The sequence below is a fragment of the Carcharhinus amblyrhynchos genome, chromosome 31, assembly GCF_965287045.1.
Source record: "Carcharhinus amblyrhynchos chromosome 31, sCarAmb.v2.hapA, whole genome shotgun sequence".
In the NCBI taxonomy this organism is placed as follows: Eukaryota; Metazoa; Chordata; class Chondrichthyes; order Carcharhiniformes; family Carcharhinidae; genus Carcharhinus; species Carcharhinus amblyrhynchos.
In genome coordinates, this window is record NC_137354.1 from 8,562,355 (window position 1) to 8,582,488 (window position 20,134).

At 45.9% G+C, this 20,134-nt stretch overlaps 1 long non-coding RNA gene across 4 annotated transcripts in view; it reads right to left on the bottom strand.

Annotated features, from left to right (window-relative positions):
* The window catches only part of LOC145360493 (uncharacterized), a 400,843-nt gene that overhangs the window by 260,199 nt on the left and 120,510 nt on the right, over window positions 1–20,134 (bottom strand). For all 4 annotated transcript variants that reach the window (XR_013889726.1, XR_013889728.1, XR_013889725.1 and 1 more), the window contains exon 3: window positions 10,707–10,753. This is a non-coding gene — a long non-coding RNA (uncharacterized LOC145360493). The remainder of the gene's footprint in view (window positions 1–10,706; window positions 10,754–20,134) is intronic.

Below are 20,134 nucleotides of genomic sequence, written 5' to 3' on the forward strand. Positions count from 1 at the left end.
CTAATGACCGTGAAACTATTGCCAATTGTTGGAAAGACCCATCTTGTTCACTAATGTCCTTACCTGGTCTGGCCTACATGTGACTCCAGAGCCACAGAAATGTGGTTGACTCTCAACTGCCCCTGAAATGGTCGAGCAAGTTCAGTTCAAGGCGGCACGCTGGTTAGCACTGCTTCCTCACAGTGCCAGGGGCCCAGGTTCAATTCCAGGCTCAGGTCGCTTTCTGTGCAGAGTTTGCACATTGTGTCTGCGAGGGTTTCCGCCGGGTGCTCCAGTTTCCTCTCACAGTCCAAAGGTGTGCAGGTTAGGTTGACTGGCCATGCTAAATTGACCCTAGTGTCAGGGAGATTAGCAGGGTAAATATGTGGGGACACAGGGGATAAGGCTTGGATGGGATCAACGCTGACACGATGGGCTGAATGGCCTCCTTCTGCACTGTAGGGATTCTGTGACTAGGGATGGGCAATAAATGCTCTCCAGCCAGCAACGCCCACGTCCCATGAATGAATTTAAAAAAACAGCCACTTCCTCAAAACCCTCCCGGCTCTTGCTGGTCTCACCAGCCATCATCCTATTTCCACTCTCTCTTCCTCACAGTGCCCTGTGACTCTCTGCCTCCAGTCTGCCCATCTGTCTGTGGTTGGCTTCATCTGAAGGGGCAGTTTCAGAAGGGGCCTCAGCCCTAGTTCCAGTCTGACATTTTCAATGACGGTACAGTCCACTCTCAGCCTCCATCTGACATTCGGCCTAAGTGGTCACACAATTCCTCATGAAGATTTCATACTCAGCAACAAATTCACAAGATCCACTCCCCACACAGCCCCAGTCCCATCTTTTCAAACACTCCCAGAATGTTTCCACCAATCAGCCTAAGTGTAACAAATCGTCCCTAAATTAGTCTTCCCTCAATCTTCCCCAATAGGTGTAGACAAAGGTCATGGGTAGAGGAGGGCACTCAGTGTTAGAACGGTGGTGCGGGCTCGTTGGGCCGAAGGGCCTGTTTCCTGTGCTGTGTTGTTCTTTGTTTCCAGCTGGATTGTCTCACTGTATGGTCACCTTCAGTACCTTCCAAAGGTCCGTGCTTGGCAACATTTCACCCCCCCAACCCCCAACCCACTCTTCTTCATTAACATGTCTCCTCATCCACAGACATGGGGTCAACATCTACACTGAGACTGAGGACTGACCTCTCCCCAGCAGAGGCTTTGCCCTGCTGAATTCGTAGTAAAGCTTCACGGAGCTTAAACTGCTCGCCCCACCGATTGAGAAAAGGAGAAGTTTCACGTTGTTTTTGGATGAGGTGTTACAACGAGGCATATTCACCCCTCTCAGGTGCACAGAAATGTCGCAGTGGCAATATTTGCAAAAGCAGGAAAGCACCCGCCTGGTGTCTTGGCCAATACTGACGCTGCGAGGCCAGGGCTGAGGATCGGAGTCTACTGCATAAAATAAATCTGAATGGAGCAATCAAACTTGGATTATATACACACACAAAAACACGCGCACGCTCGTACACACAAACACGCGCACGCTCGTACACACAAACACGCGCACGCTCGTACACACAAACACACGCACGCTCGTACACACAAACACGCGCACGCTCGTACACACAAACACGCGCACGCTCGTACACACAAACACACGCACGCTCGTACACACAAACACGCGCACGCTCGTACACACAAACACGCGCACACACTCATACACATCCACACTTATATACACAAACACACACACATGTATGGACTCTCAATCGCACTGTCAGATTGATGACGCATATACAGACAAGGACACACACCGAGAAGATTCTGAATGACGGCGTGCCCAGTAGACTTCTCAAGCTAACAGCTGGCTTGAGGAGTGATCACAGCGTGGTGTAGTCAGGCTGCAGGTCCATGTAGAGAACTCCTGACGGGCAAATCACAGACAGCCCTGCTGCTTCTCCATAAAATCAGAGAATGTAAACAGCAAACACTAATTCGTAGAGAAAGCCCATTCGCCATGGCTACAGTGGGAGAGTTAGTGAGTGAACTCTGTCGGGATGGCTGGGGACTGCAGTTATTACACCGCGATTGGTTTCTGCTCACTGTGTAACCCTTCCTGCCCTCAGCAAGTCCACTTTGAGAATCTAATCAGCACACAGTAGCAAGAGACATTGAGAATGAGTCTGCCGTGTCTACAAGCTGCTCCAAATAAAAATCTTCCCAGGATTCAGAAGACACCCCGTCAACTAAACCATCTGCATTGCCACAAAGGAACATTCAAGTTAAATTGCTCAATGAATCCTCGATATGAAGTCAGTGCCCTGGCAACAGGGGCTGGAGAGCAGTTGGTTTTAAAATTACCATAAAATCCCTATTTGATTTGATTTATTATTGTCACGTGTATTAACAGAGTGAAAATTATTGTTTCTTGCGCGCTGTACAGTCAAAGCATACCATTCATAGAGAAGGAAAGGAGAGGATGCAGAATGTAGTGTTACAGTCACAGCTAGGGTGTAGAGAAAGATCAACTTAATGCGAGGTAAGTCCATTCAGAAATCTGACGGCAGCAGGGAAGAGGCTGTTCTTTGAATCGGTTGGTATGCATTCTTGCACTTTTGTATCTTTTTCCCAATAGAAGAAGGTGGAAGAGAAAATGTCCAGGGTGCGTGGGGTCCTTAATTAAGCTGGCTGCTTTTCCGAGGCAGTGGGAAGTGTAGACAAAGTCAATGGATGGGAGGCTGGTTCGAGTGATGGACTGGGCTTCGTTCATGACCTACAGTGCAGGCTGAGGCCGTTTGGCCCATCGAGTGTGCACCACCTCTCCAAAAGAACATCTTTCCCAGGCCCACTCCGACCCTTTCCCTGTGACCCTATGTCTTTAATATTAAAAACCACCAAAACTGCCTTCCATCGAACTTTTTGGAACTTCCATTTTTCTCATAAATAAACAGTGATCTTGTCGGCAGTTTCCAAATATAAAAGCGTAACCAGTGTTCAGATTGGCCGTGCACAGGTATCAGTAGCATAACTCAAGTCTATCAAACCAATACAAATAATACAGTAATAACCAGGGTATAACCAAACCTGACCACCTGAGAACTTCAGAAACAAAAGCATAGCACACGAGGATCCATATGTTGTACTGAGAGAATTAGGCATAGCTTGTAGACACAGTGGCACAGTGGTCAGCACTGCTGCCTGACACCGCCAGGGACTCTGGTTCAATTCCCGGCTTGGGTCACTGTCTGAGTGAAGTCTGCATGTTCTCCCCATGTCTGTGTGGGTTTCTTCTAGGTGCCCCAGTTTCCCCTCTCAGTCTAAAGACATGCGGAGCACCTGGAGGAAACCCACGCAGACATGGGGAGAATGTACAAACTCCACAGTGACAGTGACCCAAGCCATGAATCGAACCCAGGGCCCAGGTGCTATGTGGCAGCAGTGCTGACCACTGTGCCACCGTGTAATTAAGATGTAGCAAAGGTTTTCTCTTGAGTCATCTGAGTGACAAGGGTATTTGTGGCAATGCCAACATTTGTTATTCATCCCTAATTGCTTTTGAGAAGGGCCCGCCATTAAAGGCAGCATGGTAGCACAGTAGTTAGCATTGCTGCCTCACAGCACCAGGGATCCAGGTTCGATTCCAGCCTTGGGTCATTATCTGTGTAGAGTCTGCACATTCTCCCCGTGTCTGTCTGGATTTCCCCTGGGTTCTCCTGCTTCCTCCCACAGTCCAAAGACAGGCAGGCTGGGTTGATTGGTCATGCTAACTTGTCCCTTAAGTGTCCCAAAATGTATAGATTAGAGGAATTAGCAAGGTAAATATGTGGGGTTACAGGAATAGGGCCTGAGTAAGATGCTCTGTTGGGGAGTTGGTGCAGGCTCAATAAGCCAAATGGTTGCCTTCTGCACTGGAGGGACTAAGTTGGTGGTCAACCACTTTCTTGATAAACTGCCACACATCTGAGGAAGGCATAGCTACAGTGCTGTTAGCCAGGGGATTCCAGGATTTTGACCCAGCGACAGTGAAGGAATGGCGCTATATTTCCAAGATGTGGAGATGCTGGCGTTGAACTGGGGTAAACACACTAAGAAGTCTCACAACACCAGGTTAAAGTCCAACAGGTTTATTTGATAGTGAACCCACGAGCTTTCGGGGTTTGCCCCTTTGCCAGGTGAGTGGAGGGTTCTGGATACTATTATTGTATTCCCTGAGAGACCAGAACTCTCCACTCACCTGACGAAGGGGCAAACCCCGAAAGCTTGTGGGTTTACTATCAAATAAACAGATTGGACTTTAACCTGGTGTTGCGAGACTTCCTGCTATATTTCCAAGCCAGGATGGTGTATCACTTGGAGGGGAACTTCCAAGTGGCGGTGCGTCCATGCATCTGCTATCGTGGTTCACCCAGGGAGGTTGTGGGTTTGGCAAGTGCCGTCAAAGAAGTGTTTTGGATGGGTTCACATTAGTGAAGGCCAGCCAGGAGAGGAAAGCGTGAAGATCAGTCAGTGATCTCTCTGACATCAATTGGCAAGCATTTCAGGACCCCAGCTGTCCTATTCTTGCCCATAATGAGGGCCTGTGGCGCTCAGCTAGACGGACTGAGTTGCACATAATTTGGCAGCAAGCTCAACTTCTGCGAGTTTTGTGCACCCTCGAGACAGTAAAGGTGCAAAAATAATCCACGTCCCACTTGTATGCAAGTGAGGTTTCTTTTCATAGTCAGCCATGCCAATGAAAGGAAAACATTACAAGCGGCGAGTTAGTTATTTATTATTCATATCACAAATTGGCTTATATTCACACTGCAATGAAGTTAGTGAAGATCCCCCAGTTGCCACACTCCGGTGCCTGTTCGGGTACACAGAGGGAGAATTTGGCATGGCCAATGCACCTAACCCGCACATCTTCGGCCTGTGGGAGGAAACCGGAGCGCCCAGAGGAAACCCACGCAGACACAGGGAGAACATGCAGCCTCCGAACAGACAGCGATCGCAGCCAGGAATCGAACCTGTGCCCCAGGCACCGTGAGGCAGCAGTGCTAACCACTGTTCGGGCACACTGAGGAAGAATTTAGCATGACCAATGCACCTAACCTGCACGTTGAGACAGTGCAATACCTAAAAAGCAAAATACATTTCGCAGACGCAAATCTCAAGTTAAATTTCTTACCTTCAGCTGAAGACTTTTAATATTTACTTTGCGCTGGGAATGCAAATTTCCCCTAACAAATAAGCTTCATAACAGTTGCACGACTCTGAGCTCACTAAGGGTTTGGCAATAATTCCAGCTCCACATCTTGGGACCCTGAGCCTATTTTTGAAGTGTTATTTGTTTGGTTGCTGTTAATTATTTTCCTGAATTCGCAGGCACAAGGTGTGCATAAATTTTTTTCTTATAACTCCGGGCATGCACGATTACTGAATAATACATTTCCCCCAAAAGAAACATTTTATTGACAGAAACAGGCAATTGAATCGCAAAGAAGAAAGTTACGAGGAGCTACTGGAAGTAAAATGGGCTGCTCAAAGTTCAGAATAGTAATTATTTTCATATCTAACCACAGCTCTTCTGAGCTATCTATGTAATAAATAAAACTCCAATTACTGAGCCTGCTGACACTCCTTTTTATATACAATAAACTGCATGCAATATCCAGAAGGAACATTGAAATTCTTCTTGCATCCATACAGTCAAGTCTGTCTGTACAAAAGTCCATTTAATTAGATGATTAGGAGTGGCGGTTTAGCCTGGGGTACCTGTTTAAGGTGGCACTGCTGCCTCACATCAGCAGGTTTCTGGGTTCATTTCCCAGTTTGGATCACTGTCTGCGTGTGGAGTCTGCACGTTCTCCCCGTGTCTGCATGGGTTTCCTCCGGGGTGCTCCGGCGTCATAGAATCACAGGATCCAACAATGCAGAATGGAAAGATACAAAAGTCTACGGTCACATACCACCTGACGAGAATAGCTTCTTCCCTGCTGCTGTCAGACATTTGAATGGCCCTACCTCACATTAAGTTGATCTTTCTCCACACTCTACCTATGACTGTAACACTACATTCTGCACTCTCTCGTTTCCTTCTCTATGAACGGTATGCTTTGTCTATATAGCGTGCAAGAAATAATAGTTTTCACTGTATGTTAATACATGTGACAATAACAAATCAAATCAAATCAGGAGGCCATTCGGCCCATCGAGTCAACACTAACCAGGCCCTATCTCCACAACCCCATGCATTTACCCTAGCTAGTCCCCCTGGCACTAAGGGCCAATCCACCTAACTCTCACATCTTTGGACTGTGGGAGGAAATCGGAGCACCTGGAGGAAACCCATGGAGACACGGAAGAACGTGCAGACTCCATAGAAGCAGTGACCCAAGCTGGGAATCGAACCCGGGTCCCTGGAGCTGTGAGGCAACAGTGCTAACCACTGTGCCATTGTGCCGCCCCTCGCACAGCCCAAAAATGTGCAGGTTAGGTGGATTGGCCAAGCTAAATTGTCCCTTAGTGTCAGGGGAGCTAACAGAGTAAATACGCGGGGTTAGAGGGATAGGGCCTGGGTGGGATTGTTGCTGGTGCAGGCTCAAATGGGCCAAATAGCTTCTTTCTGCACTGTGGGGATTCTATGATTCAATGAAGAACGTGGGCATTTTTAATCTTTATTGATGTTTGGAAAGTAAACTGTTGTCCATTAATCACTTCCCCTTCACATCTCTCCCCATTCTTTGCAAAGTTGACTCACAGTGGAATTAACAAACAGAAATTTGACACCAAGCCACATATTAAAAGCCACGTGGATTCAGCAAAGAGAGGACATTAGGGCCAGCAAGGCTGTGTGAGCTCCCAGCAAAAGCAATTTAGCCTGTCCCACTCCACCTCTTTTTCCCTGCAGCCTGGCAAGTGTCGGGTGCTTCTGGTGCTAATCCAAATCCATTTTGAAAGCCCACAATGGAATCAGCCTTCACCACCCCTTTAGACAGTGCATTCCAGATCATTACAACTCCCTGCATTAAAAAAAAAGCTTTCTCCTCATGTCACCATTGATCCTTTTGTCAACGAACTCAAATGGAGTCCTCTGGATCTCGACTCTTTTCTCCCCATCTCTTCTGCCCTGTTCACAATTTTGAGCACCTGTCTAATCTTCCCTCAACCTATTCTTCTCTAAGGAGACCAACTCCAGCTTCTCCAATCTCTCCAGCTAAGCTCCTTGTAGGGTCCATTCATTCCTCAGAATAGGCGGAGACAGCACTGATGCATTGACTTCCTTTTACTGAGCAGAATTTAAAATCAACACATTGCAGAAAGCGAAAAAAAATTGGGAGGGAGAGAGATAGTGCTAGTGTTCCAAGTTTCCCTTTTAGGATTTGGGATTCCCTCATAGTGAAATCAGAGGGGTTCACAACAGTACTCAGAGCCTCTAAAAATAAAGCTCAGGTCCCCTCTGTCTTATTTCCCACTTTCACTGCTTGCCTTGTCACCTTCAACTATTTGTCCACCTACCCTCAGGACTTTCTGTTCCCGCACCCAGTTTAGAATTGTGCACTTTTGTTGATATTACCTCTGTTGCTCTTCCTAGTAAAATACTTTGCACTTCTCTACATTGTGAGATTAGTGTCCCTTTAAGAAAGGTTTTTTTTAAAAAAATGATTTCTACAACTCTCTGTTTAGTTTTTAGTTTCAGCAGGAACATCAAGCAAGAAAGGAGGTGAAGCGTCTCTCTCTAGGTTCTATTCCAAAATTCTGCTGGTTATCTCAAGGCAACGTTTTGCCTTCCAGAAGGAAAGTGCAACCTTCAAAAAGACTCAAATCCAGGTGAGTGAGATTTTAATCTATGCTGTGATAAGCCTGTGAAAAGGGTTTTATCTCTGAAAGGTTTTGGTTTGTTGGAACAGCTTTAATATCCAATTAAGGGTTAATGCATTATTGTGGTTGTATTTTTTTTTGTTTGTAATTGTTAACACTGCTCGCTAATTTTCTTATTATACTTGTTAATATATTCTTAAATAAACTTGGTTTGATAAAAGCTCCCGAGTGAGTCATTTGAATCATACCTTAAGTGAGACATATCATGCTTATCCTAGCCAAATTCAAAGTAAAAACAACTTTTGGTTTGGGCGATCTCCACAGAGCACTTTGAACCTTCTGCCCTGACTCATAACAACATGACATTTGATTTTGCCGTGTATTTGCCAATTCCATGGCCTGACAACAGGGGTGACAGCAACCATCGGAAACATAATGTGAAATAACAAAGCAGCAAGTAGGATTGGAGGGTGGGGTCAAGGTTGGCAGGGGAAGACAGGTTGATCTCTAAGTTCAGAACACATAGCTAGGGTGCAAAACCAAAACGCACTCAGAGTTCACCACTGTCCCCCTTCTTTCCACACCACTGTCAGACTGCTATCCAAATTGCACGTCCTGTTAAAGCCCTACACTCAGTGCATCTTCTGTCTTTCACTCTACTTTTCCAGACTTTATTTGCGTGGTTCCCAGTTCCACCGTTTCCCCCTCCTCTCCTTACTTGACCCCCCCCTCCATTATTTCCCGATCCAGATCTTTTGTATCGGCTGACAATCTGATACAAAGCAGATCTCGCGTTCGCTGTGACTGATTCTGCTGCCGTTTCTCCTCGCTCGCTCTCCGTCTTTTGCTCCTAACGCCCGCTCGCTTCCACGCTCTCACCTCATCTGAAAACCCACATGCGGCAAACATCGTACAGCAAGTACATTCTGTTATCTTCTTTAATTTCTGGCTTCCAATTTATCCCAAACACCACAGCAAGGGATTATTAAACAAAAATGCAGTTTGCCATGTAAAAGAAACGGTTTTATTCAGGACAGCTCATCCACTTATGTGCAAGGCAGTGGCATTAAACAGGATCACACTGGCTGCATTTACAGAGGAACTGCCCATCAATCATTCATAAAGAGCAACATCATCCACTTGTCCGATTACACTCTTCCCGGGCAAAGTTCACTTAGCAGCACTGACGTTATTTGATCAGCGGTGCTGCTGACTGCGTGAACTAAAAATCCACTCCAATATCTGTGCCTTAAAAGCGGATTAGAAAATGTTCATCCTCCCCCCAGCATCGCTGGTGAGCCATTCTAAAAAGAGAGGTGCAGACTGGGAGAGATAGCAGTGCGGTTAAACCCTCACACAGCCCGGTGCTGGCTTAGGTCGTGTTCAGATCTTTGCAATTAGCAACACCGTCAAGTCTCAGCACGAGGGGAAAATTATTTGACGGAGCTCAAGTCCGAGCTTCATCCAGACTTCTCGACACGTTGTCGCACACTGGCTACGTAGAACAAATACTTCGCAGACTTAAGCACTTGGACGCAAAGCTATTTGGGAACCTCCAAAACGCTGGTGGCACATTGCTTAGCACTGCTGCCTCACAGCGCCAGGGATCCGCGTTCAATTTCAGCCTCGGGTCACTGTGTATGTGTGTGGAGTTCTGCACATTCTCCCCGTGTCTGCCTGGGTTTCCTCCCACTCTCCAAAGATGTGCGGGTTAGGTGGATTGGCCGTGATAAATTGCCCAAGTGTCAGGAGGATTAATAGCGTAAATGTGAGAGGTGGGACCTGGGTGGGATTGTTGTCAGTGCAGGCTCCATGAGCCAAATACCCTCCTGCTGCACTGTAGGGATTGTATGATACATTTTAGGCCCATGTAGTTGTAGAAAACCAAAACTCGGGTTGGAAGCCAATTAAAATACTCCCAGTTACAGAAGCAACACTAAATATATAAATACTCAGACTATAAAGACCAAATTAGCACAGATCAGCATCGACAGATAGATTTGTTAGATAGGAAAACATGTTTACTTTTGGAGAAGATATTCAAGAATGGGAGAAAACCATTCTGCCCTTCGAGCCAGCTCTATCATTCAATAAGATATGGGCAGATCTACAAACCTCTTATTCCCCGATTGTCCTGGTACAAATCTATCCTGGATTGTTCCAACAACCAAGCATCCACAGCTTCTGTGTTGCAGATTCCAGAATTTCACAAGCTTTGAGTGAAGAAATCACTCTTTTGGTGAAATTTTCCAATCCCGCCCGCCATAGGAATTGTAACAGGCAGGACAGGACCATACAAAGGAGTGTTGACCTTGGATGGGATTTTCCGGTCTCGGGGCGAACGGGGCTGGAAAATCCTGCCTGAAAAATCCACCCAGTCTTGCTTGGCAACCAACAATGATGGCAACAATTGAAACTACAATTAGAAGATTTCACATCTCACAGAAACACAGAAAATAGATGCAGGAGGCCATTCAGTCCTCCAAGCCTGCTCCACCATTCATTTTGATCATGGCTGATCATCAGAATGATCCTTTTTGCTTTGAAGGAGAGAGGGAGAAAGGGGTGAAGCCAAAGAGGGGAAGATATAGAAGGTTTTCCTTGGAGACTTCATGAGTAATCCTTTCATTCACCAATCAGGGCATTCCATTTTGGGACAGTAACAAAAGTGCCCGATATTCCTTACTAGTTAATGAACAAATTTGAACAGGAATGTCACATAAATGAGCTCAAGCGAAGACCCATTGTCCGCAATATCAAAGACCAACAACATGCTTAGTTCATCTTGCTTTGCTAGGGAGTATCAATTGTAGTCAAACACACCCAAGCCATACTGGTTACAGACTGAAAATCCAGGCTGAGTCATCCTGTTAGTATGAGTACAGGATGCCCAATGCATGCTGTCATGGCTCTTACCTTCACTTCAATGCATTATGCCGCAGCCAGCGAATGCCTTCACAGATCTGCAACAGAACAAATAATTTCAGTCAATTTTTTTTTTGTCCAACGATACTTGACAATTAAATACAATCTGTACAAAAAGCGACCCCAGGACCCGTACGTTTGCAGCACGAATGAAAACAGGAGTGTTACTGTCCAGGTGTAAAATTAGCCTTCATTTACATACTGCCAAACAACCTGTGCAACCCCACAGCAATATGGGATATGGGGGAGGGGCTAGAAACACACACTCACATGGCTGCAGAGACAGCATATAAAAGCAGCAGAGAGAGTCACAGAATCACTACAGTGCAGAAGGAGGCCATTCAGCCCATTGAGCCTGCACCGATCACAATCCCACCCAGGTCCTATTCACCTAACCCCACCTATTTATCCTGCTAATCTCCCTGACACTAGGGTTAATTTAGCACAGCCAATCAACCAAACCCGCACATCTTTGGACTAGAACATAGAACAGTACAGGCCCTACAGCCCTCAATGTTGTGTCGAGCTATGTCCAATCCCAAGATCAAGATATCCCCCTCCCTATAATTCTGGTGCCCTCCATGTGCCTATCCAATAACCGCTTGAAAATTCCTAAAGTGTCCAACTCCACTATCACAGCAGGCAGTGCATTCCACACCCCAACCACTCTCTGAATGAAGAACCTACCTCAGACATCCCTCCTATATCTCCCACCATGAACCTTATAGTTATGCCCCCTAGTAACAGCTACATCCACCCGAGGAAATAGTCTCTGCACGTCCACTCTATCTATCCTCCTCATCATCTTATAAACCGCTATTAAGTCACCTGAGGGCTGTGGGAGGAAAGCAGAGCACCTGGAGGAAACCCATGCAGACATGGGGAGAATGTGCAAACTCACACACACAGTGACCCAAGGCTGGGTTCCCTGGCGCTGTGAGGCAGCAGTGCTAAGCACTTTGCTATCCCAGTTGTTCAGTTAACAAACTGTTCAAGCCATCACCTGTGTCTGTATTCACACACAACCAAACAACTTTATGCCAGGATTAGGGTGCCATACTGAGAAAGAAAACCTTGTGTCCACAACTGTGCCATGTTCAACACCGACTACTTTCACCTACATCTACTACTTACCACCTACGCCCCAACTTCCTCAGGAGACTAAGGAAATTTGGCATGTCCACTATGACTCTCACCACTTTTTACAGATGCACGATAGAAAGCATTCTTTCTGGTTGTATCACAGCTTGGTATTGCTTCTGCTCTGTAGTTTCTTGCGGTCTTGGGCAAAGGGTTGCGAATGAAGGCCAGTCCATCATACAAACCAGCCTCCCATCCATTGAATCTGTCTACACTTCATGCTGCCTCAGAAAGGTAGCCAGCATAATCAATGACCTCAGACACACAATACTAAGGAAGAACACATACCCACCGACTCGAGAGCAGCTTCTTCCCCGCTGCCATCAGACTTTTGACTGGACCTACCTTTTATTAAGTCTTTGTAATCATGTCATCAAAGTCTCATACTGGTGCTAATTTGATAACCATTACCTGTGCTAAGTATGTTTTTGAAGACTGAGGATCTACACTTGGGTTGAGAGTTTTAACTAAGGTCAAGCTTGCCAATTCCAAGGGACATTTGAGATCCAAGAAAACCTTGGTATTTTCCCAGTTCACTGCTCCTGGAGCTGACTGACTGGTTAATACATCCATGCCTTGTGGGAGTATGAGTGGCATACAATGGTCATTGCTTCACCTACATGATGGTCACTAGATCCCGTGACTGAGTGGGCAGCTCCAAGTCAGAGGGTTGCATGTTTCGACAGACAGGAGCACAAGAAATCCAATCCAAAGTTCCAGCAATTCATTTCCAAGTATGTGCTGAACACAGTGTCTTTGCAACAACAACAAGCATTTAGAGAGTTCCTTTATCATAGTAAACCTTGGGCCAAGTGATGTAAAGCTGGGTCAGAAAGAGGAGTAACATGATGGAAGAGACAGGTAGAGGAGCAGAGTGATTTAGCGAGAGAATTCCAGAGTTTACAGTCTAGGCAGTTGAAGGCACAGCCGCCAGTGGTGGAGAGAAGGAAATCTGGGATAGACAATGGACTGGAAATGAAGGAGCACAGAGATTCTTTAAGTTTTATTTATTAGTTTCACAAGTAGGCTTACATTAACACTACAATGAAGTTACTGTGTAAATCCCCCAGTCGCCACACTCCAGCACTTGTTCGGGTACACTTAGGGGCAATTTAACATGGCCAATGCATCTAACTCACACATCTTTGGACTGTGGGTCTTGGGAAACAGGAGCCCCGGAGGAAACCCATGCAGATGCAGGGAGAACGTGCAGACTCCACACAGACAGTGGCACAAGCCGGGAATCGAACCCGGGTCCCTGGCGCTGTGAGGCAGCAGTGCTAACCACCTTGCTGCTCCATCGTGGAGGGCTATGTGGCTCAAGGAGGTTACATCACTGACGAATACCTCCTGGCCTAGGCTTCAGTTGGCACGAACCAACACATTCTCAAAGGACATGACAACTCTCCACATAGTAATGCAAATACATTGCGGGTGCAGGAGTTTCTGACTGCGTAAGAAAAATGTTCCGGGGAATGGAAAATATCATTAACCTTTTCAAAGTCCTTTATGTAACATAGAGATTCCTGAAACCCCTGGAGGCAAAACAAAATAGATTTGAAGAAGTAGATATGGGATTTGACTCACAAGGCGACAGCTAAAGGGATATTGGAGGTTTGATGTAGATTACAACTTTGAAGACCATCGGCTTAGTTTTTGCACCCTGTTCAAGGACATAAGATTACAGCTGTTCCAGTGCATTGACATAACGGCACATTGTCATGGTTACCACAGCCGAGAGATTCCAACTTCAGTATCTTACTGAGATATTCTGAACTGATCGAGCAGCTCAAAGCTGAGTGCCCAAGAAGTGCAGCAGAACTGTACTCTTTTAGATAGTTACCCGGGTACGATGGGTATGGAGGGATATAGGCCAAATGCAGGCAATTGGGACTAGCTTAATGGTTTAAAAAAAAAGGTGTCATGGACAAGTTGGGCCTGTTTCCATGCTGTAAACCTCTATGACTATGACTCCACTCAACCCCATTGTGGAATAACCTCATGGCCCAGCATATCTCCCACTCTACCATCACCACCGGGAGTGAAGGGTGCAGGACATTGAATATCAATTCATAAATCCTTCTAACACACACCAATAGCAGGCGGTAGGAGCAGGAGAGATTTCTGGTCAACCATGTGATAGAAAGAAATTGAAGCCTCTTCCATCGCTGCCCATAGCGCCTGATTACAATATGCATGGTTTGATCCATTGGTGTCAAGGAGAGTGAGGGGTGACTTGATTGAAGAAGTCATACAACCATAGAATCCCTACAGTGCAGAAGGAGGCCATTTGGCCCATCGAGTCTGCGCCGACTCCAATCCCACCCAGGCTCTATCCCCATAACCCCTTGCATTTACCCTAGCTAGTCACCCTGACACTAACAGGCAATGTGGCAAGGCCATTCCACCTAACCCAACATCTTTGGACCACGGGAGGAAACCGGAGCTCCCAGAGGAAACCCATGCAGACATGGGGAGAACGTGCAAACTCCACATAGACAATGACCCCAAACCGGGAATTGAAGCTGGGTCCCTGGTGCTGTGAGGCAGCAGTGCTAAACACTGCAATGCCCTAAGTATATAAGATCTCAAACTGTCTTGACAAGGTGTTTTCTCTTGTGGGTGAGTCCAGACCTGAGGGGAGGGGTCAGTCACTGTTTTCACCCCTTTCGGACAGAGACAAGGAGAAATATTTTCCCCGGGGCTGGGGGGGGGGTGCGGTTTTGGAACTGTGCTGCAGAAGGCAGTGGAAGCAAAACTAAAACAACAAGCACCTTTGCATTTCTATAGCACTAATTCACGTCATCAGGGCGCTTCCTGGGCAACAAAGTGCTTTTGAAGTGTAGTAAGATAGGAAGGCATGGTAGCTCATTTGTGCACAGCAAGGTCCCAGAATCAGATTAGAATCATAGAATACCTACAGTGCAGAAGGCCATTTGGCCTGTCAAGGCTGCACTGACAACAATCCCACCCAGGCTCTGTCCCCATAGCCCCACATATTTACTCTATTAATCCCCCTGAAACGAAGGAGGAATTTAGCTTGGCCAATCCACCTAACCTGTACATTTTAAACAGTCCTGTCAAAGCACTGATTGGAACAATCAGACTAAAGAGTATTTGCGAGTAAATTCCACACAATGATGCAAGCTGTCAAAGATGTCTATCAGTTTTACACATTCATCCATATTTGGTTAACAATTGGTGCCTTGGCGGTATGTCCCAAATGAAAAGATTATATTGGTAGCAGCAAAACCTACCCCAAAGATGCAATACTGAGCCACACAAGACAGGAAGTCCATGGTTTGATCTCTGACCTGTGTTGTATTGGCTGGTCTGTGTCTCAGCGGAGTTTGGCTGGGACATGTTGAAGCTAGCCAATGGACTCCCTTCAAATTGCTACCCTGTGGCAACTGTTTATGTAGACAATGGAGAAAAAGCTGGGATCGGGATCGGACTGAGTCGTGCCCCTCCCTTGACCACAAGTCAACTGTTTGCCAATTTGATGTCAACTCCAGATGGCTACTCAGTTGTCTGATAACACCCAAGGAACATACTTCAGTAAGTGGGAAAGGGGAGAGAGGGAGAGAAAACTGAATGAAAAGTGGAGGTCCAAATAGCAACTGAAGCACGTGCCAAGCAATTTCCAAACAGGATAAATTGTCCCTTCCACAGCGGCACAGTGGTTAGCACTGCTGCTTCACAGCGCCAAAGACCCGGATTCAATTCCCATCTCAGGTGACTGTGTGGAGTTTGCACATTTTCCCCGTGTTTGTTTTTACTATTTTAGAGAAGTTAATTTATTAGTGTCACAAGTCAGCTTACCTTAACACTGCAATGAAGTTACTGTGAAAACCTCCGGCGCCTGTTCGGGTACACCGGGGAAGGATTTAGCTTGGCCGATGCACCTAACCAGCACATCTTTCGGACTGTCCGGAGCACTCAGGTGAAACTCATGTAGATACGGGGAAAACACGCAAACTCCACACAGACAGCGACCCAAGCCGGGAATCGAATCTGGGTCCCTGGCACTGTGAGGAAGCAGCGCTAACCACTGTGCAACCAGACCACCCTACTGTCTGCATGAGTTTCCCTCCGGGTGCTCCGGTTTCCTCCCACAGTCCGAAGATGTGCGGGTTAGGTGGATTGGCCATGCTAAATTGCCCCTTAGTGTCAGGGGGACTACTATGTGGGGTCATGGGGAAAGGGCCCCATGTGCAGGCACGATGGGCTGAATGGCCTCTTTCTGGATTGTAATAGTTCTAGAGGGTTTTCACACTAACTTCATTGCAGTGTTAATGTAAGCCTATTTAATAAGTAAACCAAATTTTAAACTCTAAGATTCAAAGAAAAACTGCGTAAACAATTATTAATGGAAGATTGTTTCTGGTCAATGAGAAGGTGATTCTAAGGATTAGATGAATGAATTTCTTTCCTGTTTATCCCCTGGGACAAGGTTGTTTGCGAATCCAGATCCAAATAGTGAGAAGGAATCAGTGTTAAGCACCCTCATGTATTATATATGCATAATTATGTTTTAAAACAGAAAGAGGAATCAGACTATCTAACCAAGGAAAAAAGATTGCAACAATTATTCCTTTGAGGCAATATTTACATGCAAACAATTAAAAGCACAGAGAGTCCAGAATAAGCAAGGAAGCTAGTCTAAGTGAAGGGAGATCTGCAACAATATTCCAAAGTATACAAAACCGTGGAATTAATGATCATCAATTCTGGTGAGCTGTATTCCTGGTGGACTAGTTAGAGTAAAAGCTCCTTTAAAGGAGTATAACAAACCACTGCAGGACCATAAAAAAATGCACTCTAGAATATTACTGCTTCAATCAATTAGACTGCAATCTGTGCTGTGAGGAAAACCAAGTGCTCTTTGGTTGAAAGGTATTTTAAAAGAATGGTATTACTGGCCAATGTTCAACCACTCCACACACATATATACATGCATGTGCGCACAGACTCGCGTACACTCGCAGACACACACATCCCTAAGCACACGTATCCATGAATCACAGTCTCCGCAATGATAGCCTCCATCCACTAAAATCTATTTTTATAAAATGCAAACGAAAGTACATTTCTTTCACAGACCGGACTTTGCGTCCCTGTTAAGAGTTTGGTAAAGGCAAAACACCATGGATGCTGGAATCTGGATCAAAAACAGGGAATGCTGGAGAAACTCAGCAGGTCTGACAGCATCCATGGAGAGAGAATAAAGCCAATGTTTCCAGTCTGGATGGCCCTTTATCAGAGCTCTGATGAAGAGACATTCAGACTCAAAACATTGGCTCCATTCACCCTCGTTTAAGTCCAACCACATCATCCATTCACCCTCCACAGATGCGGTCAGACCTGCTGAGATTTTCCAGCATTTTCTGAACATTCTGGTCTCTATATTACAGAAAAGGCTGTATAGATATTGCTATATTTTAGTAAGGAATTGAGGGTACCTCCCATTTGAAGGTGAAAAGTGGATGACAAGGATGATACCAGGACTGAGTGGTTACGCCAATCAGGAAAGACTAGGCAGAAAGGGGCTCGTCTCTCAAAGGCTGACACCCAGACGAGAACATCTCTTGTGAAGGAGTTTGATAGGATAAATGTGGAGGAGATGTTCCTGTCTGTGGAGATCCCAATACTGAAGCCACCAACATGATAATGCCACTAATCTAATACACAATTCGCGAGAAACCTCTTCATCCCGAGAGCAGTTAAGACGTGAAACTTGCTGCCACGGGTGGTTAAGGAGAATAGCATAGCTGCAGTTACACAGAAACTAGATAAATAAGCACCCCTCACCCTCTGGGAGAGCCAGGCATTCTGTGTGACTTTATAAAAACTACAAAGGTTTATGAACATTGTAAAGAATGGCTTAACAGACCCTCCAATTAATTCCTAATTTGATGTCAGTTATTGAATAGAAGTCACTGATATATAAAGGGAACACACATGGTACTGTTTGTTGAAGGAGGAGTGGGTGTGGAGTTGAATCAAAAAAAAAGGTAGTTTAATAAGAAGCTGATCTCTGTTTTACCCTACACCAACTGAGAGGCTCAAACAAACATAGCCCAGTCTATCACACAAACCAGCCACCCATCCACGGGCTCTGTCTACACTTCCTGCTAACTCAGCGAAGCGGCCAGCATTATCAAGGGCCCCACGCAACCCAGACATTGTTCCACCTTCTTCCATCGGGAAAAAGATACAGAAGTCTGAGAACTGACTCAGGAACAGCTTCTTCCCTACTGCCATCAGGCTTTTGAATGGACCTATCTTATAAACTGATCTTTCTTTTCACCCTACCTGTAACTGCAACACTATATTCTATCCTTTTCCCCCATGTACTTTATGAATGGTATGTTTTGCCCGTATAATGCTCAAAAAGCTATACTTCTTATTGTATCCCAGTATGTGTGAGAATAATAAATCAAATCAAAACTTCAAGATTACACTGGAAATTGGTTAGGTTGCATCTTTTGCCCATCCTTATGGCTGCCCCTGAATAATAAAGGGGGTTATTCATTAAGCATTGCCGGGTATTGGAAGCAGGGTGGAATCTTTAAGCATCAATCTAACACAAAAATTAGTTATTTTTATTAACTCCATTTTCTGAATTTCTTGGGATCTGAACTCCCATTTTTCTACTGCAGGCACACACAACTAAACGCACATTAAAAGATCTCAGCAGCATCCTGTAACAGGAGGTAGAGAGGCGTGGAGCGTCTTTCTCCTTTACATCTTAAAAGGACCAAATGCAGGATTCCCCAAATCCAGCTGAAAGCATTTTCTGGCAGGCTTCAAGGTGGACATGATCCTGGGACCTGGCTTGGAATCCAGCCCAACGTAATGGGATTAGGCCTTCCGCTCTCTGTCTGACGTTAATGGTTTGTGATGTGATTTTTTTTTTATCTGCCTAATAATGGATTTAGCACAAGTCTTTGCAAGACAAAATTCTGAGTTTTGATCTCTTGCTGTAAGCTCTTTCCGTGCTCTTTGAGATGAGTCGTGAAGGGAAGAGGAGATATCGATCTTGGCAGGATTTTACGACCTCGCTCGGGCAGGATCAGAAATTCCTGCCTGAGGTCAACAGGGATTTTCGCTGTCGGACCCTCGCCCGCTCCGATTCCGGGGAGGGCGAAGGTGGTAGAGTTCCGGCCTAGGGTCTGCATCAAACACTCCCACCTCAGGGAGAACATGCAAATGGGAACATTGGATAACAAAAAGATGATGTGACCCAAAGGGGTCTAAGGTGGTCAGGAAGGCGAATGGGATGCTGGCCTTCATAGCGAGGGGGATTGAATATAAAAGTAGGGAGGTCTTGCTGCAGCTGTATAGGGCATTGGTGAGGCCGCAGCTGGAGTACTGTGTGCAGTTTTGGGCGCCGCACCTGCGCAAGGATATTTTGGCCTTGGAGGGAGTGCAGAGGAGGTTTACTAGGCTGATACCGGAGTTGAGGGGGTTGAGCTATGAGGAGAGGCTGAATAAACTAGGCTTGTACTCGTTAGAGTTTAGAAGAATGAGGGGAGATCTCATTGAGACGTATAAGATGATGAATGGGATGGATAGGATAGAGGTGGAAAGACTCTTCCCGCTCAAAAAAGACAGTAGGACTAGGGGGCACAGCCTCAAGATAAAGGGGGGGCGGTTCAGAACGGAGTTGAGGAGGAACTTCTTCACTCAAAGGGTGGTGAATCTCTGGAATTCTCTGCCCGTTGAAGTGGTGGAGGCTGCCTCGCTAAATATTTTTAAGAAGCGGGTTGATGGGTTTTTGATAAGAGAGGGGATTAAGGGTTATGGGGAGAGGGCGGGAAAGTGGAACTGAGCCACGACAGATCAGCCACGACAGATCAGCCATGATCTTATTGAATGGCGGGGCAGGCTCGAAGGGCCAGATGGCCTACTCCTGCTCCTATTTCTTATGTTCTTATGTTCTTAAGTGAAACTACGGTGGTTTGAGAAGGAGCTCAGCAAAATCTTCCGAAGGAGTACGGGGGATGGGGATTAAAGCCAGCCTTAAAGATGCCCTTATCTGGAGAACAATGTTTTTTAATTCTTAGGCCATCCTTCAATCTTACTCTGGTGATGGTTGCGACACACAAAGACATCATCTGGAAAATTAAAAAATGGCCATTGTAACGTGCAAAATATTCCAGTTCACGGCCACATTTGCACTTTGATGAGGAGAGCAGTGTGCAGGTGGAAACAGGGAATGCGCTGTTGGAGGGAAAAGATTGGCTCCATCTTAGAAATATCCAGTCCATTTAAAA